General features: G+C 42.2%; 1 protein-coding gene and 1 long non-coding RNA gene across 6 annotated transcripts in view; one reads left to right on the forward strand and one right to left on the reverse strand.

The window, feature by feature from the left end:
• Positions 1–3,931: 3,931 nt before the first annotated feature.
• On the reverse strand, positions 3,932–5,564 carry LOC144588475 (uncharacterized). The gene is made up of 3 exons (XR_013544057.1): positions 5,150–5,564; positions 4,670–4,778; positions 3,932–4,069 (listed from the first exon to the last, which is right to left on the reverse strand). It is a non-coding gene; the product is annotated as an uncharacterized LOC144588475 (long non-coding RNA).
• A 14,336-nt stretch (positions 5,565–19,900) lies between these two features.
• Positions 19,901–25,136, forward strand: part of FARP1 (FERM, ARH/RhoGEF and pleckstrin domain protein 1) — a 239,662-nt gene continuing 234,426 nt past the window's right edge. For 4 of the 5 annotated variants that reach the window (XM_072994671.2, XM_072994672.2, XM_072994673.2 and 1 more), the window contains exon 1: positions 19,901–20,037. The gene's annotated coding sequence lies outside the window, so the exon portion shown is untranslated. Of the gene's footprint in view, positions 20,038–23,081; positions 23,205–25,136 lie in introns of those variants that run through there. The other variant, XM_078391401.1, reaches the window with a different exon arrangement.

The following is a 25,136-nucleotide window of genomic DNA, read 5'->3' on the forward strand; positions in this document are numbered from 1 at the left end:
TGATATATCTGCTGAAATCCTATTATTGCCATTCGCATGGTAACCATCCATTCTTTGTCTGACAACATTCCCACTAAGTATGTCCTCCCCCTCCTTGCCCAGAAATTATCACAGTATACTCAGAATCTACACAGTCCAGCCAAGAGAGGGTCCAAAGTAAACGTCAAACAGGAAATCAGTCTCTTCTAAAAAGAAAAAAAAACCATCGTAGTCCTGTAATAACTCCAGATCTAATTTTCTTCGGTCCTCCGTCTGTTCTGCTGAGCTCCTGTCGCTGCTCAATTAATAGTTTACTGTCGTTTCCCGTGGCTTTATTCTTTCTTCCAAACCAAAAACACTTCTGTTTTCAAAGTCCCGTTCAATTGCCTTCTCCCCCTCTTTCGTCTGTGTCGCCACGCTGATAATTCCTTGCTTATTTTTTGTTCCCGAAAGCCTGTGCCTCCTGCTCCAAAGATGTGGTTTTATTTTCAAAGTCCACTCAGTTAGTAAGGGAAGTCCAGATTGCACAGCTCTGACAAGAATTCAGTCCCTCTTGAATAGTATTTCTTCTGGGATTTTTTTCCAGAAACACAAAGTTTTTCTCGCAATGTATCTGAGTGACCTTGGCCAGCTTGCAATACGCTTGCTATTTATCAGAGTTCACTTTAGGAAAGAAAAAAAAGACAAGCTGGTATGCTAGCTTGCCGCTTCCCCTCTCTCCTTTTGGTCAAATATTTTTCACTTTATTTTCTTCAAAATATTGATGAGGTTATTCATAAATCAGAGGCTTACTTTGCTGTTGTTTCTGTTCTCCTTCCTCGGGAAGTTGGGGGTGGAGTTTTCCCACAGCTTTCTGCCATAAGATATGGCCTCCCGTCTCCGGTCTGCGTGTAGATGAATTATCAGAGGGAAGAAAGAACCGGTTGCTGCCAAATCTTCCAACCTTCTGGGCTCAACTGCTTGGGGGTGCCTCTCCTGACACCCCCTTCCGTCGCCCCCTTCTTGGAGGGATGGGCAGGCCGGACGGTTCCAGTTTTCCCCGGAGCTGTTCACCGGGTGCTGCTGGCTTCACTGCAGTCAAGCTCCGCCTCCCAGAACAGATTGGACTCTTGACAGCTTCTAGCTAGGGCTGGGAAGGCCCCTGCTTGAAATCCTGTGGAGCTACTGCCAATCAGACAATATGGGACCAGATGGACACAAAGGGTCTGACTCTATAAAATTGTGTCCCTAAATATTCATATTTTTCAAGAATAGAAGTTTTTTAAAAAATTATATAAGAGGAGGGCAGATCCTGGTTTTGAAAGGAGGCAGGGCTTGGCTTTTGGTCCTGCCTTTGGCAGGTGTCATTTTCTTCCTCCTCCAATACAGGTCAAAACTGTAAGTTGATCAGGGCAAGGGAGGGGGGAATATGCTGTCCCTCCAGATGTTCCATGACTACACCATCCACAGTCCCACCTCACTGGCTATGCTGAGTAGGACTGAAGCGAGTTGCAGCCTACAAACTTCCTTAGGCCACATTTTTTTCCATTCCTAGATTAGAGGCTTGTTTAAATTTCCCAAAAGCAGAGACTAAGTGAAATCCCCAGTGTTTGCCTTGGTAAAAGTTCCTCCTTTTAGATGCAGTCTGGAAGAGCTCTCGCTTCTTTATCTGAAGAAAAAAAAGTAAGAAGGGGTCATTTCCGAATCTACAGCTGTCTCCTTCGGCAGAAGTGTGTTTTGCTGGAACAGGCTGCCTAGTCAGCTGATTGCAGGGAAAGCCTGCTGGGAAGGACTTTCTTTTTCTGAAGAGATAAATAATCTGTAGCCTTTAGGACAGGTATTTTACAAAGCAGCACACCTACATTTCTTTTTATTTTTATGTATACACACATAATATATACATAAAAAAGCTCACTTCAAAATAAATTTGTTAGACTTAATGGTGCAGCAGTATTTTTTTCCCTTGTTACCTCTTAAGAAGACTACTAAACATATTTATGAGGGAGTAACCTATTTAACTGAGTACGGCTCACTCCTGAACAAAAACATTTAAGACTGTGCCCCTGGACACTGAATTAAGAAGCATGCATCAATTCTGGACCTTTTGCAAGTCAGTTTTTCACTGGATAACCTAGAATTCTAGGAAAAGGGAGAAAATCTTATATTTTTGCCTTAGTTTTTACACAAAACTTTTCTATACTTTAGTTGCCTTTTTTTATGCATTAAGCAAAAACACATAAGCAAGCAGATAAAGATTTTATTTTCTCTCAAGTGGCTCTGATTTCTGAAGCGTAGGATTAACGTATTATTAAGCGTATAATTAACGTGGCCTCCTTTTTTAATCCGATAAAAAATGGAAGGTGACCAAAGCCCTAAAAGCCTGCCCTGGGGAAAGGTGTTGTAAAACTCACCAGGGATTGGACTGCCTCTACGCACGATGTGCCCATGTTAGACCTGTATATTGAGCTAAAGTATGACTACCAGACAATACCATCAGCTGAACATAAAGAAATTCTTGCAGGATCACAAGAGCAAAGGTCTAGAGAGGCCATCAGCCTACTGTTATTGCTAATGAAAGGCTCATACCCAAAAGATAGGACATGAGAGAAGGAACCACAAGTTTTCTGTTGGCAGGAGAAGTACCAGTGGTGAAGCTGACACAGTTGTGCAGAATTAAATTTAATTTCATTTTTGCCTAAACTGCAATGGGAATATAGTAGTTAAAGAACTGAGAGGCTTAAAGCCTCATAAAAGTCACAAGTCTCTTCACCTTGCCCACCACCAAAAATTGTACAAGAATCCTGGAAGCAAACTTCACATTCCCTGTTGTTTAATATTAAAATATGGGATGAGGCATACCCCTGCAGCTTTCATCCACAATCTGCACATTTAAAAAGAAAAAGAGCAGATACAACCCTAAACCTTGATAACCTTTATTTTCATCTAATGATTGCTTCAGAACCTTATGGGACATACAACACTTTCAGCTTCATAGCAAAAGATAACAGGATTTTAGAACATACAACGATACATACAAGCACAAAACACATGACAAGCGATGCCATTAGATCAGAGAAATATAAGTGTTCGTCAATTTACACCTAAAAACATTTATACTACAACTATAAGCTCAGTTCCAAAAAGCTGATATACACCAATACTTTAAAATAAAAACTGGGATGATTTTGCCCCCAGGACTAATTGAAATCCTATAAAAACATATAGGATTTGAGAAGCCACAGGAAGACCAAAACCAGAAACATATTGTGTAAATTTGTGGGCAGTGGTGCTTTACAATGTTTCATCTGTCCGAAATGGTGATTTTCTAGCCACCGCCTTAAGGGCTTAGCAGACTTGTGCTAATGGAGATCCTAGAAATCCTAACTGTTTATACATGTATGCACAGTTGTTTGCTTCCCTTACACCGGTTTTCCTTACTCAGAAAGCAAACTAGAGTGCAGAAATACTTGTATTTATTGAAAGTTTGCGTCAAAACTGGCGAGGGAGGGGGAAGCAATTTTTTAAAGGATGCCTTTTTTTAGCCAGGACCATTTAATATTATTCTAATAGAAAGCAACAGGCCACACTTTCCCCATACATTATGGGATGTTCCCAAAGTCTAATGTAACATGTAAGTTTATCAGTGTTATGTGCTTTATTATACTTGAACTTACAAATTGAGCACATCGTTACTTTCCAATCACCAATCAAAAACCGGAGCACACTAAATGTTGGATTTGGAGATAAGGAAAATCACTTGTGGGAGCACCTCTTCTAAAATGTTGTGAAGTGTGTAATCGAATTTGACCCTCATGTTCATGGCTAAGTGAGTACTTGAATCTGTGTCTCTTGTATTTCTGTCCAATTGTCTTAACCCCTATTATCACGCTGGTTGTCCGTACATTTGTGGTTTGTGCCACAGCTGGAATTTGATGAAGAAATTGATGGAGGAGTGGGTTGGACTCACCAAGGTGTTCTGGAAACAGTTCCATGAGTAAGAAGTCACATGGAAGAAAGGCAAGAATTTTTTGAAGCAGCTAGAGATACACAGATGGCTGGAAATGGTGCAGCTGGGTAGGTCACAGATCACCTGTAAGTCACAGGCAGAGGCCTGTCAAAGCATAACAAGTGAGAGAGAAAGATGCCAAAACACTATACATTTAAAGAAAACCTGGGATGAAACTGGCTTTGGAAGAAAATTTGAAACATTTGTGCATGATTTGGATGCTGACACAAAGCCAGTAAAGTATTTTAAAAGGGTTTCACACTTCAGAGCAACCAGTTATTTACACAAGCTCTTTTCAGTCCTATTTATTATTTTAATTCTAGTTTGTACCCCAGAGAAGGCAGGATGCACTGAATTTAGGGAGGAAGATATTGTACTTTCCTGCCTCATCTTTTCTTGCCCTGGACCTGCATCTGGTCCCTGAGGCCCAGTTGTCTCAAGACAAGATACCTGCAAGGTATGTTTTAAAAGCAACTCCCATTCAGAATTCTGCAGATGCACAATCCATGTGGTAAGCAAGAACAACCAACCATTTCTTTATGCATTATTATTTTTTAATCATCCCATTTATTTGCAGGCTGATATCCATTGTCTTCTATGTTTACAGTCCTCATTCCTACAATGCTCCTTTGAAATTTTGTGTGTGTGTGTGTGTGTGTGTGTGTGTGTGTGTGTGTGTGTGTGTGTGTGTGTGTGTTTACTTACATACAGATGTATAGACAAACGTATCTTAAATTCTGCCAGATGATCTCTTTAAGGTGCATGTCTGCTAGGAAGAAGCACTGCAGCATGGTACATTTTACAGCTCTGTGGTCTGTACAGATGACATAATGAGGGGCAAAAAGAGGTTACTAACCAACAGTAGACATAATGAGACCATTAACCTCCCCATCCATCCTTTTCTGCTCCTCTGAAAACTCTACAATTCAGACAGATGGTTAAGGTATGAGTGAGTGGAGGTACATTCCCCTTGGCAAACTAAGTCTTTATCTTGCTCACGCTCAAACAATTCATGCCTGCTGCTCAGAGATAAAGCTTTTTAAATTTTATTTTATTTATATTTTTACTCCACTCATCTAAGTGGCTAGGCCACTACTCTGGGTGGCTTTCAACCAAAACCAGTATAGATTACTTGAAAGTTAAATACGGGGGGGGGGGGGGGGGGTAGGGTTTCAGTCATATTACCTTATCTGTAGATAGGCAGAAAGTAGATCCTGTTCTCCTAGGTGGGTAGGCAGAAGATTAACAAGGTATTCTGGAACAATTTGTCTGGGAACAGCAAGAAATGAAAAAGCAGCCCCTGTCCCATGATGTGCAATCAAGTCATTTCTGATGTATAGTAACTGTGTGTATCTCCAAACGTTCCTATTATTAATAGTCTTGATCAGTACTTGCAAACTAGAGGCCCTGGCTTCCTTTACTGAGTTAATCCATCTCATGTTTGGTTTCCCTCATCCTTACTTTGTTCAAATTTTCCTAGCATTACTGTCTTTCAAATTTATTATTTAGTTAATTACTTAACTTTTATACTGCCCCATTAATGCAAAGCACTATTCTTGACGGTTTACAGCATGATAAAACAAAACACAAAAGAAAAAAATAATAACTTGCTGTATAAATAAATACATAAAAGTTAAACACAGCCTAAAGCAAGAGGCAAAATATTCCATGTAGGAGGCAAAGCAAGAGCCATGTCAATCAGCCAAGGCTGAATTGAAATACCTCTCTAAAGAGCCACATCTCCACTAGCTTCCTAAAATTAGGAGGGAGGGGACCAGGCACCACTCAACTGGAAGATGGTTGCAAAGTACAGATGCCACCGCAGAAAAGGCCTGACTTCGCATGGATGATTTCCTAGCCTCCTTCAGAGTGGCCACCCATAGTTGCATTACCTAGGAGGATCTGGTGGCACTTTGGGGAAAGGTGCTCAGACAAGTAACCAGGTCTTGTCTTCTGATGATAGGCCCAAAGTACAATAAACTTTGCTCAGCAATTTTTACTGCTAGACAGAGTTCAGCTTTGATTTGATCTAGCACCCGCTTGCCCTCATTACCATTATTCCACACAAAAGTTTGTAGGGAAAGACTGGTGAAGAAAGTCAGGAACAGGATTTTGTGTGAGTTTGTAAGCTTGATTCTCCTATTGACCAACAATTGGCTGAGTGTGTGCTCACCTACACCTTGTTACTTAACGTTAGCCTACGTCCACCTGCCTCTACCATGGTGTTGCACTTGTCTCTGGTTAAGTGGCTCTCAAGAGCCACTTAAGCAGAGTACATCCTGCAAGCTTGATGTCTGTCCATCCCTAACCAAATCTGTATCATAGGTAAAGGTAAAGGTTCCCCATGATAATTTTTGTCCAGTTGTGTTCGACTCTAGGGGGCGGTGTTCATCCCCGTTTCCAAGCCATAGAGCCAGCATTTGTCCAAAGACAATCTTCCGTGGTCACATGCCCAGTGCGACTTAGACACGGAACGCTGTTACCTTCCCACCGAAGTGGTTCCTATTTATCTGGTCACATTTGGATGCTTTCAAACCGTTAGGTTGGCGGGAGCTGGGACAAGCGACGGGTGCTCACTCCGTCACATGGATTCGATCTTACAACTGAAGATCTACAGACCTTACAGCACAGAGGCTTCTGCGGTTTAACCTGCAGCACCACCATGTCCCTAAAAATCCGTATCACGTTTCAAGCTAATAGATTTGTTGGAAAGGGTGATGGTGGGTGGTGATACACTCTTTGGTACTGATTGGGTAAGGTAAGCAAAAGGGTATCTAGCTGCAATTTGCTTAATTGTTGCATTATTTTTGAGGAATAGAGCATAAAGATGGTCTAACCAAGGAGCAATAGAAGCAACATAGTAGATTTGCAAAACAGTGAAACAGTAGAAAAATTATATAAAGGAAAGGACAGAACAAAATCTAATTGTTAGTCCAGCTAGATGAAACATATTGAATCAATGAAACTTGTAATTGCCAGCTAATGAAGTTTCCACTGATTCTGTGGTTGAAATCCTATTCCATATATTATGCCACACAAAGCTGATGAGGGCAGTGACAGCCCTTTTCTGGAAATAAAACATTTTCAATTCTCCTCCAAAGGCGTCAAGGCTTCTGTGGAATCGCTTTCATCCCTGGGAAGCTGTTGGGGGACAAGGGGAAACTTTAATTACCAAAAGATGCCGCTGACAGGATGACTTTACTGGCAGTTGTGATCCTCAGTAATGAAAGACCTCCTGATGTCTCTTGACTCCCAATGGCTTCCTTACAATGAAATATATTCCTTGGGAGCTCTAGGATTTTCAATGTATGGAAATCTTTTACTTCTGAAAAAATGATGCTGCTGGTGGCATCATCAGCCTTAAATGGAGTAATGTGCGAAAGAGCCATTAACTGGATGTAGGGCTCCTGTTTTGTTTGTATCCTGTCCTCCTCCAAGGCAACATATAAGTTCCTTCTGCTTATTTTATTTTTCCAGCCATCCTGTGGGGTAGGTTAGGCCCAAGGTCATAATTTCATTCCTGAAAATATGTATTTCCAATGCTAATGACACCTCCAGCCAATATGCTTTACTGGCTGTGACAGAAAGCAGCAGGCCAAGAGGAAGGGGAAAAGGATGAGAGAAGGAAAGCTGGAAAATCAACTGTGTTGAAACAACAAGCAGAGCATGATACTGGTCTGAAGTAATCAGTTAATGTTATTATGTACATATTGGAAAGTTATCGTGTTTGTCATTTAAGAATAAGAAACACTGCAAATAGAAAAGGGTTGTATTGTAGTTAAAAATGATTTTACCTCAGTCCACTCTTTCCTCTTTTATGAAGAGCCGTGAGGGAAGGCCTATCAAGTGACACAGAATCACAAGTCTCTGTAATAATTGTGACAAGATTATATCAAGCCATGGTTCACAGACCTTGTTGCCTAGAGAGAATAGTAAAATGCTGTAAGAGTATGGATCACTCTCCATAACTGTAGGTTCAGGATCAGTGAGTGGCCTTCTTGTTAAGTATATTGCTACGTCTAAATTTTATTCAATTGAGTGGAGCTCATGTGTACCAGCATGTTCTGCATATGTTGCTTCCATTAAACAGTGTGGCCCCTTCAGAAACTGACCTCCTTTCTCATGGCGATGGGCAATAAATAAGGTATAAGAGTTCATCCTCATATGTCACATAGGTAGAGAGAGGGCTACCCCTACCATTAGGTGGAGCAAGGGAGCATATTTGAGGGCAACAAATTTGGGGTGTTCTGGCAGAACACAGACTTGCCATATCTTTACTGCTAAGGATTGGGAGACTTATGGGACCTTGTACCTCACATGCAAAAATAACATGGCTTGCTTGAGGTACTATATACCTTAATTTGGAGTGGGGAATGCCATTTCATGTTCTGTCACAGGCAACAAAATGAATAGGGCTAACCCTGCTTAATGAACAGAGTATGTAACTATGTAAAAATTCAGGCATCTCCTAAAATGCGGATGAACTGCTAGGACATTTAGGGAGAGTTCACAGAGACCATTTTCTTGCACCATTAAATATCCAATCTATTTTACATACACATTTCTCCTTTAGCTCATATATAAACCCCAGTCTTCTAATAGAGGTTGTTATATCTCTGAATTGTTTTCCTTGCAGTCCAAAGGAAACTTCATTCTTCATCAGCAAGCAATGGGATGGTGTGGGGGTGGCAGATATCAAGTAATTCACAAATCCTTTGTTTGCAGTTTGGGATGGAAAGTTGCAACCATGCTTACGAGGAAGGATGCCTGAGAACACATCTCCTGACTGATTGCATCCTGAGGGCTTGATCACACATGCCAAAAGAACCTAGTTATACCAATTACAGTGGTGCCTCGCACAATGAGTGCCTCACACAACGATAAATTCACACAATGATGGCTTTTCCTGAAAAATTTGCCGCCTCACACAACGATGTTTCCTATGGGGAATTTTCGCACAATGATGTCCCTTTTCGCTCCTGTAAAAGTGCCTTAAACTGTTCGGAAAGTGTTTTAAATGCTTGCTATCCTTAGCCCACCTCCTGAAACCTATGCAAACTTAATTTGGTGTTGTTCTGAGGCGTTCTTAATTTTTGGTGATTTTTTGTTTTCTCCATTGAAAGCCATTGGACGGCAATGCATTTCAACTGGGGAACCGCGTTTCCCTCAACGATGTTTCCTATGGGGATTTTCGCTTAAGGACGGCAATCCATTCCAATTGGAATGAATTAACCGGTTTTCAATGCATTCCTATGGGAAATGGTGTTTCACAGAACGATGTTTCACAGAACGGGTTTTTTTTTTAACCAATTAACATCGTTGTGCGAGGCACCACTGTACTTTAATCCCTTTTTTGATTGGATACATTTTTACATGCGGTCATGTAGTGTATATATATTGCTGGGCCCATTCACATGGCTATCAGTTCAATTGGTACATTTCTTGCTCTTTGTATCTGTTCTGTAGCCTACATGTGCCATCTCATATAAATTGATTCATTTGCCATCCTGTTTCTTGGGGTCTCTGCTGCCCTAAGATTTTGTCTTTTAAAAATAATTTCTAATTGATATACTGCCATTTTCTTGTCACTTCTGTTAGTCGGTGCACAGCCTGGTGATATATGTCACCTGCGGTTGTTCCTTCCTTCCCTTTTCCCCCAGTTCCCAATTCTTTTCTCCACGTTCTCTTTTTCTTCCTCCCCTTTTCCTTCTACCTTCCTCCCCTCTTTTCCCTTATTTCCCTGCATATCTCTCCCTCTCAGTTCTTGGCTTTAAGTTTTCTTTTCCCTTTTGAACAGCATCAAGAGAAGGAAGCAGGTTTTAAAAGACTTGCAAAGTATTGTGAAGAACAGGGTTTTAAAAAAGAGAGAAGACACTAATGCAATGCCCCTTTCGTTCTCCCCTCAACAATTCAAAGCAGGAAACATCCATTTCTCTGCTCAAACCGTATTACCCTTTTCCTTTATTACACCCACGGGGGGGGGGGGCTGTCTCCTTCTAAGCAAAATATTTGTGGTTTTTTTTTTTGCTCTTGCTTGTTTTTTTCTACAAGTGATTTATCAATATCCCTTTATTTATTTTTAGAGGGGCACAAGTGCAGTGGCCTAAAACCCACCCCCTTTGCAAAGTAAATAAATTGACAGCTATATTCATACATGCTGAAACAATCAGGATTGAAGCAATACATGATCAGTACATTGTAAAACAACACTGCTGGTGAGGTAGAAAAAACCTGATTGGCTGGCCAAAAAAATCAATCTTACCTGCATGTCATGGGAACAGAAATCTATCAAATGACATGAATAGCAGCAGAAATGATATAACTGGGGTTCTTTTGGCATGTGTTATTGAGCCCTAAATCTGGGTTCATCTTATACAAGCAGACTCAGCATGGACATCTGCCGTAAATTTTTGGGAATATTTTTTCTGCACTATCCATAAAACTTCCACGCACAGCCTGAGGAAGTGAGATTTTACCCACAGAAGCTTGCAATTTGTCTGATTTTTAAGTGATTCGATAAAGGTACAACCTAATTCTTACATTTATATAAAGCCTTAATTTACAATGATTAGCATAGTGTAATATTTTCAGAGGTCTGCATGCTAACAAAAGCCCCCCTTTTCTACAGTATGTAATGTTTTTTGTTTAGAAGCTATGGAGTGTTTACACAAAAAAGTCAAATAAAATTATTTTTCACTAGTCTTTTACACTAAATGGAATAAATTAAATTTGATTTTCAAAAATCAAGCTCCAAACCCACTACACATGATTGAGCATAACGCTTTTATTTCTAATGATACTTCACAATAAAAAATGACAATTTTCCATTGTTAAGTTGTAATTACCGTCTTTGACCAATACATCAGCTAGAGAGAAACATTAATTTTTCATAATGGAATGCCCAAATCATACAGTATTGGGTTTTGCAAAAGTGTTACAAATCAATAGTATGCAACAGCAAAGAATGAAATTTTAAATTGAAGCTATAATAAACAGTAGTAGTCTTTTTCACGTTGTCTATATCATGTACAGCACCACAGAGTTTTTTTATCCAATATAATTTTCATCTTGTGGATATGACCATGGAAGCCTTAGCACAGGACATGTGGGGTACAACTTTCAAGATGCAGGCTATAAATTAACCATAACTTAAATTCCACTGATTTAACTACGAACCAGTTTCCACTGACTTACTCATCTGGATCCCATGAATATATTGATACATATCCTACCTTCTGACCTTTTAGTCTGCAAAGCACTTTGTAAGTAAAACAACACAGTGATCACAAAAATATATTATATATTATAATTTATATATTTATTATAAATTATTAATTTATTACATTATATATTATATCAGTACATAAATTTGGCTGTGGGGAGGTTCTGGGAAGATGTTTTCAATTTTTATTTTATTTGTTATAAGTGATGCAACACATCAGTAATTACCCGATACTGTGAAAAAAAAAATTAAAACATTATTCTCTCCCTCCATGGAAGAGCAGAGGAATTGCTTAACTTCCCAATACTGTATTGTGAAATAACTGTTTTCTTAAGCCACATCACCACACGGGAAATTCAAAGAGGAAGGCAAATTGACAGTGGAAGACTCACTTTGGTTTATTTCCAGTGATGCACATGCTGGAAATAAACCAAAAACAGACTGATCCTACACACACCAAAAAAGTAGATGCTAGTGATAGGGCTCCAGAAAGCTGTGCGTAGGAGCACTCTGGGGCAGGGCTGGTTCACTCTAGCAAAGGCATCATCTGACTGCCAACTTTAGAGGAAACCAAATAGCAAAAAAAATGCTTGTATAGTAACACTCATAGTTGAAATTATATCAAAAAGGAAAGATGGTTTGACCACATATCAGCCCGCTGCTTCTAATTCAAACTATGGGCACAATGGTAGACCTTTCTAGTACCTTAACATCCACCACAAGTAAACACAAGACGTTCACTCAAATTTGATTCCCCAAGGAGAAAGAAATATCTGGTCTAAAGCTACAGTTAAGATTGTAGGACTACAACTATTAAAGCTAGACATAATTCACCTATAATTGCTCAAGAAATGTCTAGACATGGCCCCATTCACAGTCCCTGTTTGTATCTGAACTGCTACTCCAAGTAAACGCAAGAGCTGTATCAGAGTCTCTATACTGTGGATAACTACAACTCTATGTCAAATAACATCTGAGATTTCAGAAGTGGAGAAGTATAGTCATTTATTTTCCAGCATGGAGTATTATCAGTAAGGTGACATAATATTTAGTGCAGATTGCATTAGCTTTGTTGATCACGTTGGTAGCCCTCTTCTTTGAGAATCATGTAGAAACAGGTAGAACAGATAGTGGAAGGAACTAAGAGTACAATTGCCCCTGTATTTCCATCATCCTGAGAAATGTAAATGGGTGGGGTATGTATGTATGTATGTATGTATGTATGTATGTATGTATGTATGTATGTATGTATGTATGTATGTATAAATAAATAAATAAATAAATAAATAAATAAATAAATAAATAAATAAATAAATAAATAAAGTGCAAACCTATGCATCTTCTCAACTTCAGACTATGTCCATTAAGCACAATCAGACTTCCTTCTCATAACCACGGATCAATTGGAATAGGACTGTGTTGAAAAGCTGCTCTCTGTAGATGTTGATGCTATCAAAGCTTGTGTTTCAATTCTTCTCCATTGCTAGCAATGCAATATACAAAGATTGGGTGGCCAGTCTAATTACGGCTCTAGTGTTTACTTGAGGTGAAAGGTAAGGTACAAGAAGGATGCACCAACGGATTCATGCTTTGAGTGAGAAGAAGAATTGATCTGTGGTCTGAATTACCTTGTTTTGGAGGATATAGCTTCAACCATAACTTCTGGCTATAAATGGAATCTCTGTCTTCTTCCCTTGCTCTCTCTTTGAGGACTTCCCTGCTATTTTAAATGGAAAAACTCACAGACAACAATTTGGAAGTCTGTCTTTATTGAACAATTTAAGGTAAGAGAACAACCTGTAAAAGCCACTGTATATACAGTATATCACAGAAGTGAGCACACCCCCTCACATTTCATAAATATTTTAGTATATATTTTAATGTGAAAATGCTGATGAAATTATACTTGGCTACCATGTAAAGCAGTGAGTATACAGCTTGTATAATAGTTTAAATGTGCTTTCCCCTCAAAATAACAATACATCTATTTCCCAAAGCCAACCTCTGCATATGACACTGAGCACGGGCACTCAACTTCTTTGGTCGACCATGGCGAGGCCTGTTCTGAGTGGAACCTGTCCTGTTAAACCGCTGTATGGTCTTGGCCACCGTGCTGCAGCTCAGTTTCAGGGTTTTGGCAATCTTCTTATAACCTAGGCCATCTTTATGTAGAGCAACAATTCAATTTTTTCAGATCCTCAGATAGTTCAGTACCATGAGGTGCCATGTGGAACTTCCAGTGACCAGTCTGACAGAATGAGAGTGATAACACCTGCTCCACCTTCACACCTGAGACTTGTGACACTAACGGGTCTCATGACACCAGGGAGGGAAAACGGCTACTTGGGCCCAATTTGGACATTGTCACTTAGGGGTGTGCTCACTTTTGTTGCCAGTGGTTTAGACATTAATGGCTGTGTGTGGTGTTATTTTGAGGGGACAGCACATTTACACTGTTATAAAAGCTGTATACTCACGGCTTTACACTGTAGTCAAGTGTCATTTCTTCAGTGTTGTCACATGAAAAGATATACTAAAATATTTATGAAATGTGAGGGGGGTGTACTCATTTCTGTGATATACTGTATATATACATTTAAAGCTAGTGATCATCAACAATTTAACAGTTTGAACTCACAGTACACAGCAGACCAACTTTCCCCAACCTTCTAGTTAGGTCTTTAAGAAAAACCATCAAGTCACAAAAAAGAAAGAGTGGCCATTAAGAAGACAGCTCCTGCATGCTTTAAGAAATACAGTACGTTACTTATCAATTCACACTCACCGAGTCTTGGTGTTCTGGTCAAAGATGTTCCCCTGAATGTTAATTTCACATCAGATGGGTTTCATCATCCGCTAGTTCTACTGAAGAGCTGGGGGCCCTAGAAAACCATGCTCTTCATCCCATGTGCCACTCTATACTATCTGCCAGAGTGAAGACACAAGTAAAGATATGAAAATTTGGAAAGTGGCAGTACAGTACTGAGACTTAGTAGTGCAGCACCAGCAAATAAAGGCCAGAACAAGAAGCTTGCCAAAGAGAAAACAGAAAAGCTTCAAACATTCATCCAGGTTAGCTCTTTATTAATCATAACTATATGGCAGATAAAGCTACCATACAGTTAATAATGATAATAGTGATTATGATGATTATTCAGTAATGCTTCTGTTTCATGACACCCTCAATCAGTTGCCCAATATGGCTCTTTAATTCTGTCAGATGGCAGGGCCAGCCTGAGAAGGGGTGGGGGTGGGGAAACCCTTTCTCTAACCACATTTCCCACACTGTAGATAATGTTAAATATACATCTTTGAATAGTATGCTTGTGCTACTTCATTACCTATTTTTCTCAAGCTAACACACCTTCAAATGCTTTACATTTTCTTCTTGGGTCTTTCTATGCAGGAAGAACCAGTTCTACATCCTCTTTACCGCTCCAGGTAGGAAAGGCAAGAGGCACAGCCTCTGGGAACTTCTACTTGGGAGAATTTGCCTGTTCTTTTCTTTCTTATTACCACTGGCTGTTTAATTCAAATGTTAATCTATATCCCAAAATGAAAGAGCCGTTACAGTGGTGCCTTGACTTATGACCATAATCCATTCCGGAATGATGGTCGTAACTCGAAATGGTCATAAGTCGAAGCACCATTTCCATTCAAATGTACTGGAACACGATTAATCCATTCCGGCCAAAGAAAAAATCACACACACACAGACACAAAATCACTGCAAGACTCATTGGAAATGTGATTACTCCCTTCTGGCAAAAGGGGGGGAAGAAAACCAAGGGAAGCATGCAGGACTCATTGCAAAACCACAGAAAACGAATGGAGCAGATTGGAAATGCACAGAGAACAAAGGGAAAAGGTTAGAAATGCACAGAAAGCAAAGGAAAAAGCAAGGGAAGCATGCAAGACTCATTGCAAAAGCACAGAAAACAAAGAGAGCAGATTGAAAAGGCACAGAGAACAAAAGGACAAGGTCAGAAATGCACAGAAAGCAAAGGGAGCAGATCAGAAATGCAAAGAGAACAAAGCAAAAAGCAACGGAAGCATGCAAGACACATTGGAAATAGGAAAAAAACCCCAAAGCAACCAAACCCCCCAAGACCCATCAGAAATGGGGAGACAAAAAAATCCCCCAAGACCCATCAGAAATGGGAAAAAACACTCCAAAAAGCAACCAACCCCCCCATCGGAAATGGGGGAAAAAATTAAACAACAAACAAATCCTCCCTAAAACCCAACACAGCACAGAAACATAACCCTCCCAGCCGAAAACCATACTGCAAAAATACCAAGAACAGTTTTCTAAAAGCATAAAGCAGCACCTTACCTTAGCAGGCAGCCTCCTCGAATCGCACCCTCTCTAACTGCCTGGGCGAAAGAGCTACAAAGAAGCAGCCTCTTTCACCCCCTACAAATAGCAACTTGAATTTCCCACCTTTTTTCCCTGCCTTTTTCTGTTCATAAGTGGAAGATCCGGTCGCAAGCAGAAGCAAAATTTTGCGACTAGAGCTGTTCATAAGTCAAATTGGTCATAAGTAGGGACGTTCGTAAGTGGAGGCACCACTGTATTTCAGTTACTCCACCTGTACATATAAATGTCTGCCTACTGAAGCTACTCCATACATCTGAAGACACAAGCTACACTGCATGAAAATTTATGCCAAATAAAAAATTGTCTTCTAAGACCCACAAGATGCCATTTTGCTTTTACTACATCAGAATAACACAGCAGCCCCCTTGTAAACTAGAATAATTTTGTGTCACACCCAAAGTTGGACATCTCACTGCTATTTTATTATGACAGCCAAGTGTTTGGATGGTTGATATAAAGCAGTGGTTCCCAACCTTGGCTACCCAGATGTTCTTGAACTAAAACTCCCAGAAGCCTTCACTACCAGCAAGGTTGCCCACATTTTCTGAGAGTTGTAGTCTAAGAACATCTGGTGACCCAAGGCTGGGAACCAGTGGTATGGATTTTACAGGTACAAATAAGGAGCTGGAGTCTGTTTCCAAGCAGAAAAGCTGGGTAGAGCATTTGAGGATTCTACTTAGATGGTGATATGGACAAGTAAAGTGAGGAAAGATATAACGGGGGCATATAAACTATCTTAAGCAAATGAAGGTAATTTTTGGATTTTTAACCATTGTCCCATTTGGTGTCAGAATTATTCAGTAAAGTTGATTCAAAGCACAGTAGCTGAAATGAAAATACTTCTTCACATAAATGGATTCCTAATTTAGGAAACTAACTACTGGAAGTTATGGTCAGAACTACTGACCTAGAAGCTGTTGTTGGATAGATTAATGGAGAACAATTCTACCAGTGGCTTCATGTTTAGGGGCAGTAATAAATATCTCAATGTGAGATGCTGAGGACAAGCCAGATAAAAAAAGGCCATTGCCTTCATGCCGATATCGGTTAGCAACAGTTAAGAAATAGTAGAGAAAAGCTGAAGTAAAATAGGAGGTTTTTACTGCACAGTTGCCGTGCTTTGTCCACATAATCTGACAAAGGGTTTAGATGATGATAGCCATGCCCTATCTGTAACCTTTGTCTTTTCCCTAACTGAAAGGTTACTTCCAAACTGAGAGGTACTGAGTTTTTCCCCTCTTGATCACTGGGAAGAAAAAAGGCAAGAGATTCGACAAACAAAAGAACACACAAGGTCAACAAACTGAAGTTACTGCTGCCTGGACTTCCTATAAACATCCACAGCTGTACATGAAAGCCTCGTCTGCAAGCATCTGGAATTCTATTAGGGAGGAAGAGACAACGGGTACAAAAGTTGTGCCACAGTCCTTCTCTTCTTGGAGGTATGTATGTCCTGACTTAGTTCAGAGTGTGTATGTACTGAACTGCAGCATGAATGGACTTTTGGCCTCACCCGGCAAGATTGCTTATTCTCTGTAATGCATATTTGGGGTTGTGTTTAACCTCCCTGCAAAGGCCAGGATAATATTGTTAGAGATGTGTTAAAGAAAATCCTGAATAAACAACAAATAAAGAGGTGATGTTCAGAATTAAACTGCTGAAAAATCCCAAATGCATTATTTTTATGAGAAGGAAAAATTACTGGCAGTCCTTCAACTGACAAGATTGAGATAGACATACCAATCAAGGCCACTAAAGGTGGAATCTGAAACCTGTGCTTCTGAGTCTTCAGCCCCTGTCAAGCTTATTTGGCCATCATTTTCAGAACTTTTTACATTATTTCTACACCATCCACTGCTCTGTAGTACCCAGCCTGGGGAAGAGCTGTACGGGACTGAAACCTAGCTTATGGCTGTGCTTTTTAAATGGTCTAATATCCACTTTTATCTTACAATTATTTTTACAAGGTACTGGACGGATGGAGAGGCTATGTTGGCAACCACTAATCAGTGAAAAAGCAAATCCAGATCCTTGTCTATGCAATGTGTTGTTTATAGGTAGCTGCCTTATATCAAGTCAGACTTTTGTTTTTGTTCATCTAGCCTACTACTGTATTGTCAACAATGACAAGCAGTGGCTGTCCAAGGACTGGAGCAAAAAATTTTCCTCAGCATACAGGGACTTGATAATGGCAACTTCTACATGAAAACTGTATGTGCCAGCATAGAACAGTAACATCTCTTGCAGAAAGAACATCAGGCAAAATCCAAAGAAAGAAAACAAAAATGACAAAAACATGTGGCCATTTTAATGTAAGCTTTTGTCGACACGTCCGCTTCATCAGAAATTAAGAAACAAATTGAAATGAAATGTATATGAAACATCAGTTTCACATTCTAAATGTTCATTCGCTACATGCACTAATTAGACCTATGTTTGTTTTACAGTCCTGTTGTAAAAACAGTTCAGGGAAACAGAAAACAGACACCAGGTCTGAGCAGAGATGGGGGGGGAGAGAGAGAGAGAAAGAGAGGAGGGGTTGAGGGGGTTGAAGATGTTAACCTCAAAAGGGTAAAGAATGAATGAAAGAAGTTAACCCAGGAATCATGTGTGTTAATATAGGGGGTACAGACAATTTTTATCCTGAAGCCTTGTGATGAAAGATGGACATGGTAGTAATGAAGAAAATGGCAGTGGCGTAGATACTAACAGTAGAAGGGTTACAATTGGCAATGGCTTCAGAAACCTAGGCTTATATTCAATCCATTTCTATGGTTTTCCATCTTGCCTATAAATTTTATCTCAGCTGTTTCCTTCTGTATTCTTGATTCGTAATGATTCTGTTCTAAGACAGTGACTTTTAAATCTTTCACAGAGCAACCTGGTAGACTAAAATGGTTGGAGACAGGATTCTGTGCATTGTGGTTTCTGATACCAGATTTGTGGCTGGTTGATCAGTTTCTGTAGGATCCCTTGCAGAAGATATATTCGTTGCAAAAGAGAACATGCTGTGGGTGCTTCTAGTCAGTACACTTCCTAACCTCATCCCCCCCCCCCAATTGCCCAGCTCCTCTTAAGTTTTCCTCCTTAACACATTTTATCTGGTAGGCATATTTTACCACTGCCTGAGGAAAAGGTGCTTTTACCATGAAATTGCCCTTCTTTGTTCTCGCAATTTTAAGGAAGTCCAGAGAGAAATCCTCCTTGTGCGTTGCTTCTATGTTTTCCCACCTCCTCTTCGCACTACACACACACACACACACACACATACAAAGAGGTAAACACTTCATGGAAGGGAAGCATCGGCGCCTACTCATCGCCTTTTGACTGATAGCGGCAGGAGCTGTCCATTGGAAGCACAGAAAGGAAAACGCAGGACGGAGACTGCGAAATGGAAGATCCTAGAGGCTACCGTGAAGGAGGCCAAAGCAACTGCGCCAGAAGCACCTCGCCTAGGAGCGCCCCAGCGAAACAAACTGGCGAGGGATTCTTCTGTGGTGTGACCTTCCTCCGCGGAGTAGTGCACAATTCGAGATAGGTGGCTCCGCCCCACTTCAGCCCTGACCATTAGGCTTCCCTTTTCTTTTTGTTCCTCATGTGAGCCGGGTTTTTTACTCACGCATCAACCTCTCCTGTTTTCGCGACCTCTGAACACTTGCGACCTCCGCCACGCCTCTGTGGGCCGGGGAGGCGCGCAAATCCGCGCGCAATCCACGCACAAACACACACACACACACACACAGAGATGGCCCCTGAAGGCATACTTAGAAGAAAATATATAACCGGCCGTTCTGGTGTGTAAGAGCTTTCGCCTCTCGCCGACAAGGAGGAGGGGTGTGTGTGTCTCTTCGCACCCCCACCCCGTTCCTTTGGCGAAAAAGCGGGACCCTCCCCGAGCCGAGCGCGCGAGGCCGGCTTCTGTGTGAGAAGCGGCGAAGGGGGGCGGGGCAGGAGCCGGGCCAGGGAGGCAGGAGGCGCTGCGCGGACGCTGGAGGGGGCTCTTCACCGCCGCCGCCGCGGCTCCCCTCTCCGCCTCCCCTCTGGGCGGGGGCCGGGCTGGTGGTGGGAGGAGGAGGAGGAGGAGGAGAAAGAGGCGGCGGCGGCGGCGGCAGGAACCATCAGGGCGAGGACCGCGGCGGCAGCAGCACCAGCCGCGGGGGCGCCCTTTTCCTGCTTCCCGGGCCGTCGCGGGGCCCCGTGCCTGTCTTCCCGCCGGCGGGCGCCTGGGTTCCTTTCCCTCTGGGCGAGCGTGCTTTAGCCATGGCGACCGTGGCTCCCTCGCTCCCTCGCGGCTCCCCCTGCCTCCCGCCCCCTCCCTCTCCTCGCACGGCCACTGCCTCTTCTTCCTCCTCCTCCTCCTGGAACCTTTAATGGCTCGGACCCTCCGGCGGCCCCAACTCGACTTGTTTTGCGCCACCGGCGGCCGCCGCCACAGCCGCCAGCCAGAACCCGAGAGGAGCAGCGCGCACGGTGAGCGGAGCGCACGGAGCGGCGCGAACAATGGGAAGGAGGGGGCTCGGGGGGGAGGGCACTCGCTCGGAAACTGGACTGGGGGGGGCGGCTCCGGTCCGCCGGGGAAAGCGCCCTCGGGCTGGTGGGCCGGAGGGGGAGAAGTCCGCGCGGTGTGGGTTTGGGGCGGCGGCGGCACGGAGGGGGGGGCGTTGCTGTGCGGGCGAGGGACTCCGTCGTGGAAATCCGCTGGCGCTAAAGCGGAGGTGTGCGCCCGCTGGGCGGTTCGGTCGCCGGTCTCGTCGCCCCGGGCTTGATTTTTCTGCGCCGCTACTTCCAGAAGTTGGTGCCTTTTGTTTCTTCTCCTGGTTGGGAAGTTGCTGGAGGAGCAAAGGGCATCGATTCCTGGCGCTCGCTTCCCCGCCCTCCTCGACCCCCCCGCCCGCCCACCGGCTGTATCCATGGCGGGGGGGGGCGTGGAAGGGAGGAGATCGCCCTCTGTCCCTTCTTCGCAGGCGGGGGGGGGGGATGTCAGCGCGCCCTCGCCTTTGCTTCTCAAATGTCACATATACACGAACAACACCCCCTACCCCCCCCCCCGAGCCTGTTACCCCTCTGCTATAGAGCTGATTTTCTGCCGCCGTCCTCGTCCGTTGAACTGCCTTGGCTTCTCGGCGGTGTAGCCGGGAAGAGCCGGCCCTGCACAAAGGAAGCTGAAGGAACGCCTGGGAATGGACGGGGCGGACACGGCGTGCGGGGGATCGGGGAGGGGACGGGTGGCCGGGCTTGTTCCCCATCTGGAACCATTCAGCTGAACGAAAGAAAGGTCGAGTCCCGCCGCCAGAGGGGAGAGGAGGTGAAAGAGGGGCGGAGCGGGTGGGGCAAAAGAACAGCCCGATTATTGAGGCTCTCCAAGAAATGGAAGGGGAGGAGATTCAGGTGAGGGGGACATCGCAAAGGCAGACCCTGGCCAAGGTGAGGGGCTTTGTTTTGCGGCCTTCGATGACAGATTTTCAGTGCTTCCATGGGGGGCGGGAGCGAGTGGTCCGACCCATTGGGCACAACCCCCTCCCCCCCAAGTCCCCTTGCTGACGCCCCATTGAAATGCAAGGGAGCTAGCTGCGCAGGAGCGTGGCGGTTCATTTTAAATGAAGCTTGCGCAGGAATTTTTGCAGCTGTGTCCCGTGTTATTTTATGCTACGAGAGAGTTCTTTTTCTTTTTAAAAAATAGCTTTGCTACCACAGTGTTTTTAAATTGATTACAACCGCTCTCTTCTGAAAACAAACTCTGCCTTTAAAAAAAGAAAGGTGGCTGAACAGTACAGTCATGGCCAAAATTTTTGGCACCCATGCAATTCTGTCAGAGTATGCAGCCCTTCTCTCAGAAAATTGTTGCAGTTGCAAATGTTTTGGTACTCACATGTTCATTTCTTTGGTTTGCGTTGGAACGACAAAAAAAAAAAAAAGAGAGAGAGAGAGAAAAAGTCAAATCTGATACAATTCCACACAGAAACCCAAAAGTGCACTGGCCAAAATTATTGGCACCCTTAACTATTTGGTCACACTCCCTTTGGAAAAAAATAACTGAAATCAATCGCTTCCTGTAACCGTGAATGAGTTTCCTACACCTCTCTACTGAAATTTTGGTCCACCTTTCTTTTGCAAACTGCTCCAGGGCCTTCAGATTTGAAGGATGCCTTCTCCCAAATGCTGTTTTGAGATCTCTCCACAGGTGTTCTATGGGATTCAGATCTGGACTCATTGCTGGCCATTTCAGAACTCTCCAGCACTTACTTTGTAACCATTTCTGAGTGCTTTTTGAAGTGTGTTTTGGGTCATTGTCCTGCTGTAAGACCCATGACCTCTGGTGGAGAGGCAGCTTTCTGACACTGGCTACTACATGGTGCCCCAAAATTCTTTGATAATCATCAGATTTCATGATACCATTCACATAGTCAAGGCATCCAGTGCCAGAAGCAGCAAAACAACCCCAAAATACCTTTGAACCTCCACCATGTTTGACTGTAGGGACTGTGTTCTTTTCTTTGAACGCCTCATTTCTTTTTCTGTAAAAAATACCATGATGTCCTTGACCAAAAAGCTCTACTTTTGTCTCATCTGTCCACAGTACGTTCTCCCAGAAGGATTGTGGTTTTGTCACACAAGTTTTGGCATACTCCAGTCTTGCTTTTTCATGTCTTTGTGTCAGCAGTGGTGTCCTCCTGGGTTTCCTTCCCTTTTCATTCAGGTGGTGACAGATAGTGCGACCTGACACTGTTGTACCGTATGTCTGCAGATCAGCTTGAATTTGTTTGGAAGTTAATCTGGGTTCTGTATCCGCCATTAGAACAACATTGTTGTATTTTTTCAATAATTTATTTATTTATTTATTTTAATTTATTTATAAAATCTAGTCAGCTCTGGACCACTCTAGGCGGCTGATTTTGCTCTTCTGTCCATGCCCACGGCATGGGCTGTAAACCTCTTGATGATATTGCATACAGTGGACACAGGAACATTAAGATCACTGGAGATGGACTTGTAGCCTTCAGATTATGTTTTTCCAAAATTTCTCTCTCTCAAATCCTTATACAACTCTTTACACTTCATTTTTTTCTCCATGCTCAATGTCACACACAACACAGAGATTGAGTCAACTTTTGTCCATCTTAATTGGTTGCAAGTGTGATTACTATATTGCCAACACCTCTTACTTGTAACAGGTGTGTCTAAATATAAATTAAAAGAGCATCACATGCTTGAAAAGCAATTATTTCTTACAACTTAGACAGGGTATTGGCCAGTGCATGTTTTGGTTTCTTTGTGGGATTGTATCAGATTTGACTTTTCTTCTGTTTTTTGTTTTTTGTTGTTGTTCCGATGCAAACCAAATAAATGAACATGTGAGTACCAAAACATTTGCAACTGCAACAATTTTCTGAGAAAAGGGTTGTATTTTCTGACAGAATTGCAATGACTTATGGTAACCCTTTTCAGGGTTTTCTAGGTAAAGAATACTCAAAAGTTGTTTCCCATTCCCTTCTTCTGAGGGCACCCTGGGACTGTGCAGTTTGCCCAAGGCCACACAAGCGAGCTGTTCTGAGATGCACAGTGGAGAACTGAACTCCCAACCTTCGGCTCTGATATCTAACTCACAGAGCTCTGGTGCCAGCACCTGCATCCAGTGGGTGAGTAAATATTTGTATAGATCTCCCAAAAGCACAAACTGGCGATAACAAATCTTAACGTATAGACATATTCTCCATTCATGAAGGAGGACAGGATAAATAACTTTATGTATGTATGTATGTATGTATGTATGTATGTATGTATGTATGTATGTATGTATGTATGTATGTATGTATGTATTTATTTATTTATTTATTTATTTATTTATTTATTTATTTATTTATTTGATTTATATCCCCCCTATCTGGTCTTGCGACCACTCTAGGCGGCTTCCAATACAGCATAAAACAGCAAATTAACACAAAAATTATTACTTAAATGATTTCATAACAATTTACAAAACAGGTAAAATAAAATAAAAATAAATAGAGAAAAATAAAAGAAAGGAAAAAGATCAAGTATTGACTGGAGGGAAGGCCTGAATAAACATCCATGTTTTTAGTTGATTTTTAAGGTACCCAGTGTAGGCGCCACGCGAATCTCCAGAGGGAGATTGTTCTAGAGGCGAGGAGCTACCGCCGAGAAGGCCTAATTTCGTTTTTTTTTCCTTCCGGGCCTCCCTCAGCGTCAAGCTTCTCAGCCTCACCTCCTGACTCGCGCAGGTGGTCCGGGTAGACCTTGGTGGGAGTAGGCATTCCGCCAAATGTTATACATTATACCAAATGTTGCTCTGTTTTATGTGTAGCGGTTGATGAGCCTTGTACTGTGCATGTAGTGGTGTGAGATGGTGCACTCTGACAAGAAGACTTGGGTTCTTATAATGAGTTACCAAACCAGTTTGGGCAATCTGGTCCTGTAATAGCAGACCAGTTTTCTTTGACCCAGCTGATTTCAGGTGCGTCAGAAAAAAAAGTCATGGTGTAGACTCTTTTTGGGCTGTTTCACAGATATGTTTACATTAGCTGCTTTCTTATCATTTGATTACTCGACACCTGATGAGTCACAGCTGAATGTATGAGCTGACTCAGTATTAGAAAAGCAAATGTTTTAATGTGATGGGAAGTCATATAAAAGTTCTGTTGTGATCCATGACAGTTTATTCATACATGCAGGTAGTTGCTGTAGTCGAAAGGCCTGGATGCTAGCCAGTTGATTGCATCTACTTGGCAGGTATTTCACTCCCTGTATTATGTAAATGGGAGCCAGGTAAATCAGGATAATGTCTGATTAACAGTGGTAGGAATTGAAGCCCTTTGCAGGTTAGCCCAGATGAAATTGAGGGGTGTGGAGACTAACATCCCTTTCCATCTTTTACAAGCAGACATCCTGCCTTACAGTTCTTTCAAGAAAACTTTGCCCTTTTCCATTCCAGTTAAGCCATATAAACCATTATATTCTACTGGGCTATATTAAAATAGCCTGATCTTTTCTGCCCCCTCCATTGAATGGCTGCCTGATCAGTCAGTCATATCTGGGCCACTGCTTGGTTGTGAACTTTCTGTGGGGCAGAACATGGAAAGCTACTTTGAGAAGAAAGTGCATTTTCCCATGGCTGAAGTCATCCTTAATAAGCAGTGGGAGAACTGATGTTTTGCAAACTAGAGCTCAGTCATGGATGACTTAACTATGTCATTATATTTATTCTTAAAGTAGCTTTCCAAGCTCAGCTATGGAGCCACTGCCTTTGTAGGTAAATGCGTGGAAATGCAAATAAAGAAAATCTCTACACAGGTGAATGTATTCCCTTCCCAAATGAAGCATACACTTTTACACTTTGTTGTTGAGTTAATTTGGAAAGTCCTTTGTTTTCTTCTTTGATGGCAACCCAGTGTTTCAGGATTAGCCTGATTTAGGAGATCTGGATTCTTGTTCCCTCCCAAGGTAGGAAGGCTGTGAGTGTGGACTGGTCATTGACTCTCAACCTGACTAAATTCACAGAATTATTATGAAGATGATATGGAGAAGGAGAGTTACTTGTGGTACCTTGAGGT

This window comes from Pogona vitticeps, chromosome 3 (assembly GCF_051106095.1).
Source record: "Pogona vitticeps strain Pit_001003342236 chromosome 3, PviZW2.1, whole genome shotgun sequence".
In the NCBI taxonomy this organism is placed as follows: Eukaryota; Metazoa; Chordata; class Lepidosauria; order Squamata; family Agamidae; genus Pogona; species Pogona vitticeps.